Raw genomic sequence first — 11942 nt, forward strand, 5'->3', positions numbered from 1 at the left:
GGTTTATGTCATGGTCATTATGGCTATTCAGGTTGCAAGATTTGAGGTAATATAAATAGTTTGGACACCTGTCACTGTTGTAAAATTAATGTTACAAATATTGCTGCTACACAGTTAAAGTGTTATATTGTTTTGGTTCTATTTGCACATTTTAATTTCCAAGATTGATTCCATAGTCATGTTCTTTTGTAACTTTACTTGGAGCCTTGTACAATGACTGGGAAAGTACAGCCCTATTCGCCCTTTTTCTGTGGCTTTAATATCGAGATGTCTTGTATTCATGTTTTTGTTTGCGATCACTGTGGTACCGTGCTATGTTCTGTGTGAACATAGCATATCTGTACATCGGATCGCTTGCCTCGATATTAATGCCACAGCGCCCAGCAAGTTGAAGTAAGGATAAGCCACGGCCCACGCTTGCACCGAGTGTTGCGGAGTAGCATAGAGCTGTAAATGATCTTTTCCAGACCATGCTCTTGGGAGCATATGAAAACAGCCTACTGTGCATGTTTTCACATCTGTTAGTATTGTGTAGTTGCACAGTGTCCCTTAGCTGTTGTACTCCACAGTACTTGTCCAAGACCTTCTGCTTTTTTTGTTTGTCTGCTGCTGACAACACAACATTCTTGCCATATGGCAAATACCTTGTACTGTGTCCTTTCAGATGTGCAGTGCAGACAACAGATTTGTGCTTGCAGCTATCGTGTGACCCCGAGAAACAATCTAGAACATAAGTGACTGCTTCTCGAGCCCGGGCAAGGTACAACTCGTCCCCACGCAGAAGCTTCCTCAGTCTGGTAAGTTCGAGCCGTACTCTGGTACGGATAGCTGTAGCTAATTTCTTGCAGTACAGGAGCCTATCCATTCCCTTTGGCTGATTTATGCATGCGGAACGCAAGTGCTTGTGTAGATTTCGCATATTATGAATAAAGCACTTGAAATAGTGGACTTTCTCCTGTACCTTGGCATTGTGCTCCCTCATAGCTTTGGCAAGTGAAGCGCTACCATCAGTGGTCACAGACGTAACTTTTAGAATATTTTGATTTTTGATATTTTCCAAAGATTTTTTAAGAAATATTGCCTCTGCCTGATTAATTGATGTTTCGTCACAATAATTCTTTTTGCAAGATCTGTCTAAATGATTACAGTTGGGTTTGCTGCAAAGTTTATTTCCAATGTGAAGATCTACAGGCAGGTGTTTAGATGTTGTTTTCTCAATTACAGGTGCGAAAACTTGAGTTGCGGTGTCACATCCAGCTTGTGGTCTGCTTGTATACGCGACATCAAACTCCACATCTGTTTCACCGGAACACCCAGCAAGGTTTGAAATACGCCTCACGTATTCCTGATTTTTCACTAGTTGCTGACGTCCCATGTCTTCCACTTGGTCAGCAACAGTGTTCAGCTTCCTCTGCATGCCCCTCTTGTCTGGAGCCTGTATATTGAGGCAGGCCAGCAGTAACTGTATGTCTGATATGCCCAATTTTGAGCACAGCACTGGAAGAAGCAAGCTGACATTCAGGACTCCTAGTGGCTTGCCATGCTTCTGTGGGATGCTGGTGTATAATGGAATTTCATCTGAGCAAAAGTCACAGTTGTGTCATAACACCTTAATATCCACACATAGTCCTTTTCTGTCTGTGATATTGTAATCCAGGCTAGGTTGATCACAGCTGTGATTCCCTATGCACTTGAAAATGTTTCCAAACTGACTTATGTTTACAATGATGTTCTCATTGTCAGATATATTTGCACTTTGTTTCTCAGGCTGTGGTACTGTTTGACGTGGTCGCAGTTTAAAAGGGAGGACGAGTGGATCTCGAGAACGGTTACACGCATTCAAGACATCGTTAGCCACAGAATCACCCAATCGCACGACACTTTCCAGGTCAGGGTCTAAATTCAACGGAATGGAATCTTGATCTTGTTTCTCTACACAGCGCACATGACTGCTGTTATAGTTTGGAAATACTCCTTTTTTGAAAAGTGCACCTTTGTTTTTCCTAGCGCGATTGTTTTTATAACTGTGCTGTGATTTCTTTTGAAGTGATCTCATTTTGAATGGTATTTTATCCAAGGTGTTTTAAAAGATACATCTGCTCAACACTATAGACTTGTAAACAATAAGGCCACTTCATTGTTTTAGCAAATTCTGGTCTTTTTTATCTACATAATGAGTGCAGCAGAGTCAGGTGTCCAGATAGTGTTTGTTTTATTGTACCAATTAGTACACATGCAAATACAGAGGAGTCAAACTTGTATATGGACATAGGATTTAGCTCCCTTGTGCACAGTGCAAACAGAATTCAATAAAGCTGCATTTTGGCTTTAAAACACTGAAGGGCCAGTAGCTTTGGGACTATGTTTGGTCATGATCTATGAATCTAAGTATGTGCTACTCCAGATGGAGTATGGGTATTTTATCCAGTGTCATTTTGTAATCTGTGCACAATTATAGGTTCAAATAACTTTTGAGACTGTACTTTCTCTCGGCATTGACCATGAATGTCAATATTTGGTGCATGTACTATGTATTCATAGTGGAATATACCTCTGTAAGACTGATTGATATATAGAGAATATATGGTTGGTGACTTTTGATATCATGTGATATAAGACGAGTCTGATATGGCGTAGGAAAAGGCGAGGCTTGCCGAGCCTTTTCACACGACATATCGGACGAGTCTTATATCACATGATATCAAAAGTCACCAACCATATATTCTATTTATTATGCCACATTTTAAAGTAAATAAGAAAATATTCACAAAACAAACAAAAACAAACAACCGCTAAACTCATTGATGTAGATACGGTAATAAATATGCAAATTAGTAGCAACCTGATTACATCCGCTAGCGTCTATGCATATATATTTACACATACAAAAATAGTTCGAATGTAAGCAACAAACAATCAAATTTAAACGCACATAATACAAAAATTGAAGCGAGAAATAGAAACTTAAAAGAACAATTTCTGCAATAAAAACACAATACCAATATTTTTTACCATAGCACATTCGACATGTACTTCCAAGAGTACACACCAACCGCTATTTTCAAAGCGAATGTGTAGAGTGAAAATTTCAAACAATAAATACAATAATCAAATGGAACGGGATTTTAACGTAGTGCGCAATTTGGAAGTGATAAGAGTGATTTATTTTTCAACTTGTCCATCTCCGTAATATACGTTTAGTTGTGAGATGTTAACAGTTATCCCAAAAAAACAGGCCTTCACGTGCGAAGTCAAAGTGGGTGGGGAACGCGATTACTTGTGTATTTCGAGTCGCTGGAACTTCATAATGAAGCTGCTTTTGTGCAATATTCAGCGACGTTACCAGCTGTGTGTTAGACGAAACGAAAATGCTTTGGTTTTGCATCGTGTTTTGAGACTGTCAGGGTGACATGATGGATTAATTGCTGTTTGACTGACAATACATGAACATGTTTGTGTTTGGAGACTGCTGAGGTTAATATCTTCACAATTGGGAAATCCCAACATAAGTTGACTGCCAGTTTGATCACTGATCTGCATAATATCAGTGGGAGAGCATGCTGAATCCCGCAGCTTCTGCACCATAATTGTGTTTCCTGGCCGAGTGGTTGGTAAGTTTCATTGTTATGTATAGATGCTTAAACACACATGTTTCATTATTTGTGCCATTTTTTTTACACCCATTCTCATGCTGATGAACCAATGATCAGTGCCAGTTGTTCTACTGTCGCGAACTGTTTATTCAAAATTGTGGAAAAATGAGTTGCGCACTGTTCGAAATTGTGAAAAAATGAGACACACACTGTACCAAAATTTGAAAAAATGAGTCGCGCACTGTTCAAAATTGTGGGAAACATTAGTTGCCCACTGTTCATTTTGATTTCAAAATTGTTGAAAAATGAGTCCCACACTTTTCATCAATTTAATTTTGAAAAAATGAGTCACGCGCGGTACAAAATTGGTAAAATGAGTTGCTCACTGTTCAAATTTTTGCAAACAATAAGTCATGCACTGTTCATTCAAAATTGTGGAAAAATGAGTTGCGCACTGTTCAAAATTGTGAAAAAATCATGTCACGCGCTGTACAAAATTTGGAACAATCATTTGCGCACTGTTCAAAAAATTAAAAATGGGGGACAATTTTGTGAGGCACTGTTCTTTCAAAATTACAAAAAAATAAGTCACAAACTCTTCAAATTGTGAAAACACATGAGTTGCGCACTGTTCAAAATTTGTAAAAATGAGTCGCGCACTGTTCAAAATTTGGAAAAAAATGAGTCGCGCACTGTTAATTCAACATGGTGGAAAAATGAGTCGTGCACTGTACACAATTTTAAAAAATGAGTTGCACACTGTTCAAAATTGTGAACAAATTGAGTCACGCACTGTTCATAAAAAAAATTCACTGTTGAAAACTGTAAACAAATGAGTTGCGCGCTGTGCAACTTTTTTGAAAACATGTGTCGAAAACTGTTCAAAATTGTGTTGCCCACAGATCAACATTGTGAAAAAATGAGTTGCAAACTTTTTATCCCCACGCTTTTTGAAAAAAAGGTGGGGATATTGTGGTTATCTCCGCCGTCCGTCCGTCTGTCCGTCCGTCCGTCCGTCCTGGCCACTATCTCCTCCTACACTAAAAGCACTAGAACCTTGAAACTTACACACATGGTAGCTATGAGGATATGTGCGACCCTGCACTATTTGGAATTTTGATCTGACCCCTGGGTCAAAAGTTATAGCGGTTGGGGTGGGGCCGCGTCAGAAATTATCACTCATTTTTTTAGGTTATTTTACATTTACTTCTTTATTTCTACACCGATTCACTTCAAATTGATACTGGACCTCTCTTATGACAATACGGTCAATCTCAACCATGCATGGCCCCATTCCCAACCCTGGGGCGCCCCGCCCACATAGGCCACACCCACCAAAAATTTCCATTTACTATAATTTTTTCATTTCTACACGGATTCACTTCGAATTGATACTGAACTTTTGTTATGACATTAGGGTCAATCTCAACTATGCATGGCCCCAATCCCAACCCTGGGGCGCCCGCCCACATAGGCCACACCCACCAAAAAATTGCCTTTACTATAATTTTTTCATTTCTACACGGATTCACTTCAAATTGATACTGAACTTCTCTTATGACATTAGGGTCAATCTCAACTATGCATGGCCCCATAACCAACCCTGGGGCCCCGCCCACATAGACCACACCCACCCAAAATTGCCTTTACTATAATTTCTTCATTTCTACACCGATTCACTTCAAATTGATATTGAACTCAGGGCTTTTTTTCCTTCTTTATGAGTGGCCGTGGAAGGACATTTCACAATTTTGAAAAGGACAATTCACAAACCTAACATGGCCGTGAATTTTTACAAAATGGGCCATTTTTCACAATTTAAATAATTTCACGACTCGGTTTTTCACAATTTTAAGAAGTTCGCGACTCAATTTTTCACAATTTTGAAAAGTTTCGCGACTCAATTTGTCACAATTTTGAAAAGATTGCAACTCATTTTTTCACAATTTTGAAAAGTTCGCGACTCATTTTTTCACAAAATAAGGGGGCCAGGGCCGCTTCACAAAGTCAGGAAAAAAAGCCCTGGAACTTCTCTTATGACAATACAGTCAATCTCAACTATGCATGGCCCCATTACCAACCCTGGGGCGCCCCGCCCACATAGACCACACCCACCCAAAATTGCCTTTTACTATAATTTCTTCATTTCTACACCGATTCACTTCAAATTGATACTGAACCTCTCTTATGACAATACGGTCAATCTCAACTATGCATGGCCCCATTACCAACCCTGGGGCCCCGCCCACATAGACCACACCCGCCCAAAATTGCCTTTTACTATAATTTCTTCATTTCTACACCGATTCACTTCAAATTGATACTGAACTTCTCTTATGACAATACGGTCAATCTCAACTATGGCACAATTACCAACCCTGGGGCGCCCTGCCCACATATGTCACACCCACCCAAAATGGCCTTTTACTATAACTTCTTCATTTCTACACCAATTCACTTCTAATTGATGATGAACTTCTCTTATGACAATATGGTCAATCTCAGCTATGCATGGCCCCATTACCAACCCTGGGGCACACCTAGGTCAAACATTCGGCGTGGGGATACGCGTCGGCCTCTGCCGCGCCATTTCTAGTTTAAATTGTGAAAATTTGAGTCGCGAGCTTCTTTAAATTGTGAACATTTGAGTTGCAAATTTCTCAAATTAGGAAAACAAACTCCTATTCCCGTAATAAGCAAAAAAAGCCCCGAGTCCATAATAAAAATATTTTAAGTAAAAAGAAATTCTAAATTATTTTTATAAAAAGTGGAGTTTATACATTTTCATTTTGTATTAATAATATTGTGTCTATTAAAGTTGTAATTTGTTCAAGTTGTGCCATAAACATGTTATTAAAACACTCTATTTTGAAATGTTATCTCCTGTTAGATTTGTTTTATTTTATTATAATATGAAATGTTTTTCTTTTAATGGCAGAAAGTTGCGACCACACATTCCATGGGTGATGATATGATTTATCTACCAAAATTCTTGGCGGCACAGTTCTACCCTCGTCAGTTGCACTTGTCCGAGTCTTTCTCTGCCTCTCAACCAACTCGAGATATTCCCCCCCCCCCACAACTGCATCCCGGCACAGCTTCACAGCAACCCATCTAATTAATTTGTCGGAAAGGTAATACTTTTTGTCGACAAATTTATTTTTGAGAGTATTTATGTTATTGTTTTATCTGAACATGTTATAAATCTATATGTCACTAGAGTTATAAAGTTTAAATTTTAATACAAATTATATATCTGGATTTTTATTTTTAACCCTTTGCATGCTGGGAAATTTGTCGTCTGCTAAAATGTCGTCTGCTGAATTTGTAAAATAAGCATTTTCTTCATTTTTTTTCAAAGATTACTATCAGAATAGCAAACAGTTTGAATCCAGATGAGACGCCACAAAACAATAGCAAACAGTTTGGATCCAGATGAGACGCCACGTTTTGTGGCGTCTCATCTGGATCCAAACTGTTTGCAAAGGCCTTCAAAATTCTGTTCCAGCACTGAAAGGGTTAAAGCAGTTATGCAATGAATGTTTGTTGATGTTTTTTTTTCTAAAGGATTCTTTATTTTATTATCAGGTTGACTACACAAATTTCCTGTTTGGTCGTGGAGATAGAATCATTTTTTGTGAAAGTTTGATTTCAGACACTTAAAAATTGAAATTGTCATGTATTATTAGGCATGGCAGGCATTAGCAAAGCATCTCAATCAGGTATTAATTATTTTACTTTGTCAACGTCAATTCATTGTGTATACTTTTCACCTGTTTGCCTTGCTTTTTATAAGAATGACACAAAAAAGGAAAGCATTTGTAAAGTATTAGTTATTTTTTTTTATATAATCTATGACGAGATGTTTAGTGAATATTTGTCATAAATTCTTCTTTAACTTGATCAAATCTGTCATTTTATTTAAAACGTGTTAAGTATATTTGTGTTACGTTTTAAATGTTTATCATTACTGTTTTAAATTGTGTTCATCTGCAGCAAATGAATGGTAGCAGTGCTCATTTGAATTAATTAATTTTTTCCCATTGATTAATGCTCATTTAATTTATATTTCCCTATAGATAAATACTTAATAAAGTGTTAGTTTTGTTTAAAAAAAAACTTCTTGTATATTAATGTTCTAACTTCTGAATAAAATATGAATCGCTGTTTGTTTGCATTTAAATCAAAGAAGCGACATACCACGCCTACAAAAAAGTAGTTCTCAGAATGAGCGGGGCTAAAACATGGAACGCTAAAAAAAATCATTAAGTAAACCAAATATGGGCGGAGTTTTAAAACGGATATTGATGGGCGGAGCTTAAAACTGTTATCGGATGGGTATCTGATAACACTTTCAAATATCATGTCAGCGTCTCCAACGTAAATGCGCTGTCGTGGCATAATAATATCAATTATCATTTTAAAACATTTGACCAATAACTTGTGCTTCTCTAATAAATAGAGTCAAATGTTGTGAATAGGAACACTATTTGTTGGATTATTTCTGTTCTGGTTGTTTCCCTTGAATTGTGTGAAATTTTGGAATTACTGTAAAATACAAACAAAACACAGTATACAGTTAAGAAATGTTGCATTTAATTCATTAAACATTATATTTCAATATAACAAAAGCTTTTTGTGTAATCATGCATATATTAAAAAACTTAATAGCAAAATGCAAAATTTTAAAATTCTATTTATCATACAAAAAATGATACAAATATTCCAAAAATGTGTTGCGGTAACAAATCGAACATAATTTAGCATATATCTTTTAACCGCTATGGTTTAGATTATGAAAAACAAAGGGAGGTAATAATGTTAAAAAACATTGCTAATTTTAGGAAAATTTCACGTGTGCTGGTTTTGCACTGGAAAACAATGTTTAAACTCATATTTTTATACTAGCATCTACATTTGCACATTTTCTGAGCTCGAATACTAAAATAAGCAAGATAAGTATGCAGTTTTGTAGAAAAAGTTGTTAAAATAGGAAAACCATGCAAAATAGTGGTTTGTAACATGCCGCAAACATAAATTATTTTTTCTTCTTATTTAAAGTCATCATGGCAACATATTTCTTCATGGCACACCTAACAGATGAAGAAAGACTAAGATTGAAGCATTTATTTGATAATAAATACCAAATAATAAATGAATGCCACATCTGGAAGGGGGCATGCACTCCGAACGGCTATGGTGTTCTGCGGCGTAGTTTCCGCGGCAAAAGGCTAAGGCTTAAAGCTCACCGCGCACTATATTTTCTTGAAACTAAACATGCCATGTCATCAAAAATGCATGTGTTGCATTTATGCCATAATAAACTTTGTGTCAACATCAAGCACTTAAGTTATGAGCCTCAAAACATTAATAACAACAGACAAATATGTGCTCATGAAGGTTTATGTCATGGTCATTATGGCTATTCAGGTTACAAGATTTGAGGTAATATAAATAGTTTGGACACCTGTCACTGTTGTAAAATTAATGTTACAAATATTGCTGCTACACAGTTAAATTGTTGTATTGTTTTGGTTCTATTTACACATTTTAATTTCCAAGATTGATTCCATAGTCATGTTCTTTTGTAACTTTACTTGGAGCCTTGTACAATGACTGGGAAAGTACAGCCCTATTCGCCCTTTTTCTGTGGCTTAAATATCGAGATGTCTTGTATTCATGTTTTTGTTTGCGATCACTGTGGTACCGTGCTATGTTCTGTGTGAACATAGCATATCTGTACATCGGATCGCTTGCCTCGATATTAATGCCACAGCGCCCAGCAAGTTGAAGTAAGGATAAGCCACGGCCCACGCTTGCACCGAGTGTTGTGGAGTAGCATAGAGCTGTAAATGATCTTTTCCAGACCATGCTCTTGGGAGCATATGAAAACAGCCTACTGTGCATGTTTTCACATCTGTTAGTATTGTGTAGTTGCACAGTGTCCCTTAGCTGTTGTACTCCACAGTACTTGTCCAAGACCTTCTGCTTTTTTTGTTTGTCTGCTGCTGACAACACAACATTCTTGCCATATGGCAAATACCTTGTACTGTGTCCTTTCAGATGTGCAGTGCAGACAACAGATTTGTGCTTGCAGCTATCGTGTGACCCCGAGAAACAATCTAGTGACTGCTTCTCGAGCCCGGGCAAGGTACAACTCGTCCCCACGCAGAAGCTTCCTCAGTCTGGTAAGTTCGAGCCGTACTCTGGTACGGATAGCTGTAGCTAATTTCTTGCAGTACAGGAGCCTATCCGTTCCCTTTGGCTGCTTTATGCATGCGGAACGCAAGTGCTTGTGTAGATTTCGCATATTATGAATAAAGCACTTGAAATGTTGGACTTTCTCCTGTACCTTGGCATTGTGCTCCCTCATAGCTTTGGCAAGTGAAGCACTACCATCAGTGGTCACAGACTTAACTTTTAGAATATTTTGATTTTTGATATTTTCCAAAGATTTTTTAAGAAATATTGCCTCTGCCTGATTAATTGATGTTTCGTCACAATAATTCTTTTTGCAAGATCTGTCTAAATGATTACAGTTGGGTTTGCTGCAAAGTTTATTTCCAATGTGAAGATCTACAGGCAGGTGTTTAGATGTTGTTTTCTCAATTACAGGTGCGAAAACTTGAGTTGCGGTGTCACATCCAGCTTGTGTTCTGCTTGTATACGCGACATCAAACTCCACATCTGTTTCACCGGAACACCCAGCAAGGTTTGAAATACGCCTCACGTATTCCTGATTTTTCACTAGTTGCTGACGTCCTATGTCTTCCACTTGGTCAGCAACAGTGTTCAGCTTCCTCTGCATGCCCCTCTTGTCTGGAGCCTGTATATTGAGGCAGGCCAGCAGTAACTGTATGTCTGATATGCCCAATTTTGAGCACAGCACTGAAAGAAGCAAGCTGACATTCAGGACTCCTAGTGGCTTGCCATGCTTCTGTGGGATGCTGGTGTATAATGGAATTTCATCTGAGCAAAAGTCACAGTTGTGGCATAACACCTTAATATCCACACATAGTCCTTTTCTGTCTGTGATATTGTAATCCAGGCTAGGTTGATCACAGCTGTGATTCCCTATGCACTTGAAAATGTTTCCAAACTGACTTATGTTTACAATGATGTTCTCATTGTCAGATATATTTGCACTTTGTTTCTCAGGCTGTGGTACTGTTTGACGTGGTCGCAGCTTAAAAGGGAGGACGAGTGGATTTCGAGAACGGTTACACGCATTCAAGACATCGTTAGCCACAGAATCACCCAATCGCACGACACTTTCCAGGTCAGGGTCTAAATTCAACGGAATGGAATCTTGATCTTGTTTCTCTACACAGCGCACATGACTGCTGTTATAGTTTGGAAATACTCCTTTTTTGAAAAGTGCACCTTTGTTTTTCCGAGCGCGATTGTTTTTATAACTGTGCTGTGATTTCTTTTGAAGTGATCTCATTTTGAATGGTATTTTATCCAAGGTGTTTTAAAAGATACATCTGCTCAACACTATAGACCTGTAAACAATAAGGCCACTTCATTGTTTTAGCAAATTCTGGTCTTTTTTATCTACATAATGAGTGCAGCAGAGTCAGGTGTCCAGATAGTGTTTGTTTTATTGTACCAATTAGTACACATGCAAATACAGAGGAGTCAAACTTGTATATGGACATAGGATTTAGCTCCCTTGTGTACAGTGAAAACAGAATTCAATAAAGCTGCATTTTGGCTTTAAAACACTGAAGGGCCAGTAGCTTTGGGACTGTTTGGTCATGATCTATGAATCTAAGTATGTGCTACTCCAGATGGAGTATGGGTATTTTATCCAGTGTCATTTTGTAATCTGTGCACAATTATAGGTTCAAATAACTTTTGAGACTGTACTTTCTCTCGGCATTGACCATGAATGTCAATATTTGGTGCATGTACTATGTATTCATAGTGGAATATACCTCTGTAAGACTGATTGATATTGTCAATTATCATTTTAAAACATTTTACCAACAACTTGTGCTTCTCTAATAAATAGAGTCAAATGTTGTGAATAGGAACACTATTTGTTGGATTATTTCTGTTCTGGTTGTTTCCCTTGAATTGTGTGAAATTTTGGAATTACTGTAAAATACAAACAAAACACAGTATACAGTTAAGAAATGTTGCGTTTAATTCATTAAACATTATATTTCAATATAACAAAAGCTTTTTGTGTAATCATGCATATATTAAAAAACTTAATAGCAAAATGCAAAATTTTAAAATTCTATTTATCATACAAAAAATGATACAAATATTCCACAAATGTGTTGCGGTAACAAATCGAACATAATTTAGCATATATCTTTTAACCGCTATGGTTTAGAT

General features: G+C 37.4%; 1 long non-coding RNA gene across 2 annotated transcripts; it reads left to right on the forward strand.

Moving 5' to 3' along the window:
- The first annotated feature begins 265 nt into the window (after positions 1 to 265).
- LOC127835398 (uncharacterized) lies at positions 266 to 11546 on the forward strand. 2 transcript variants are annotated; one of them, XR_008028511.1, is made up of 6 exons: positions 266 to 797; positions 1225 to 1321; positions 1768 to 1888; positions 9657 to 9781; positions 10209 to 10305; positions 10752 to 11338. It is a non-coding gene; the product is annotated as an uncharacterized LOC127835398 (long non-coding RNA). The 2 variants fall into 2 exon arrangements; XR_008028510.1 differs by lacking the exons at positions 9657 to 9781; positions 10209 to 10305; positions 10752 to 11338 and adding an exon at positions 11411 to 11546 and having other exon boundaries at positions 1768 to 2427.
- The last annotated feature ends 396 nt before the right edge of the window (positions 11547 to 11942 follow it).

The sequence above is a fragment of the Dreissena polymorpha genome, chromosome 6 (genome assembly GCF_020536995.1).
Source record: "Dreissena polymorpha isolate Duluth1 chromosome 6, UMN_Dpol_1.0, whole genome shotgun sequence".
NCBI classification, from domain to species: domain Eukaryota; kingdom Metazoa; phylum Mollusca; class Bivalvia; order Myida; family Dreissenidae; genus Dreissena; species Dreissena polymorpha.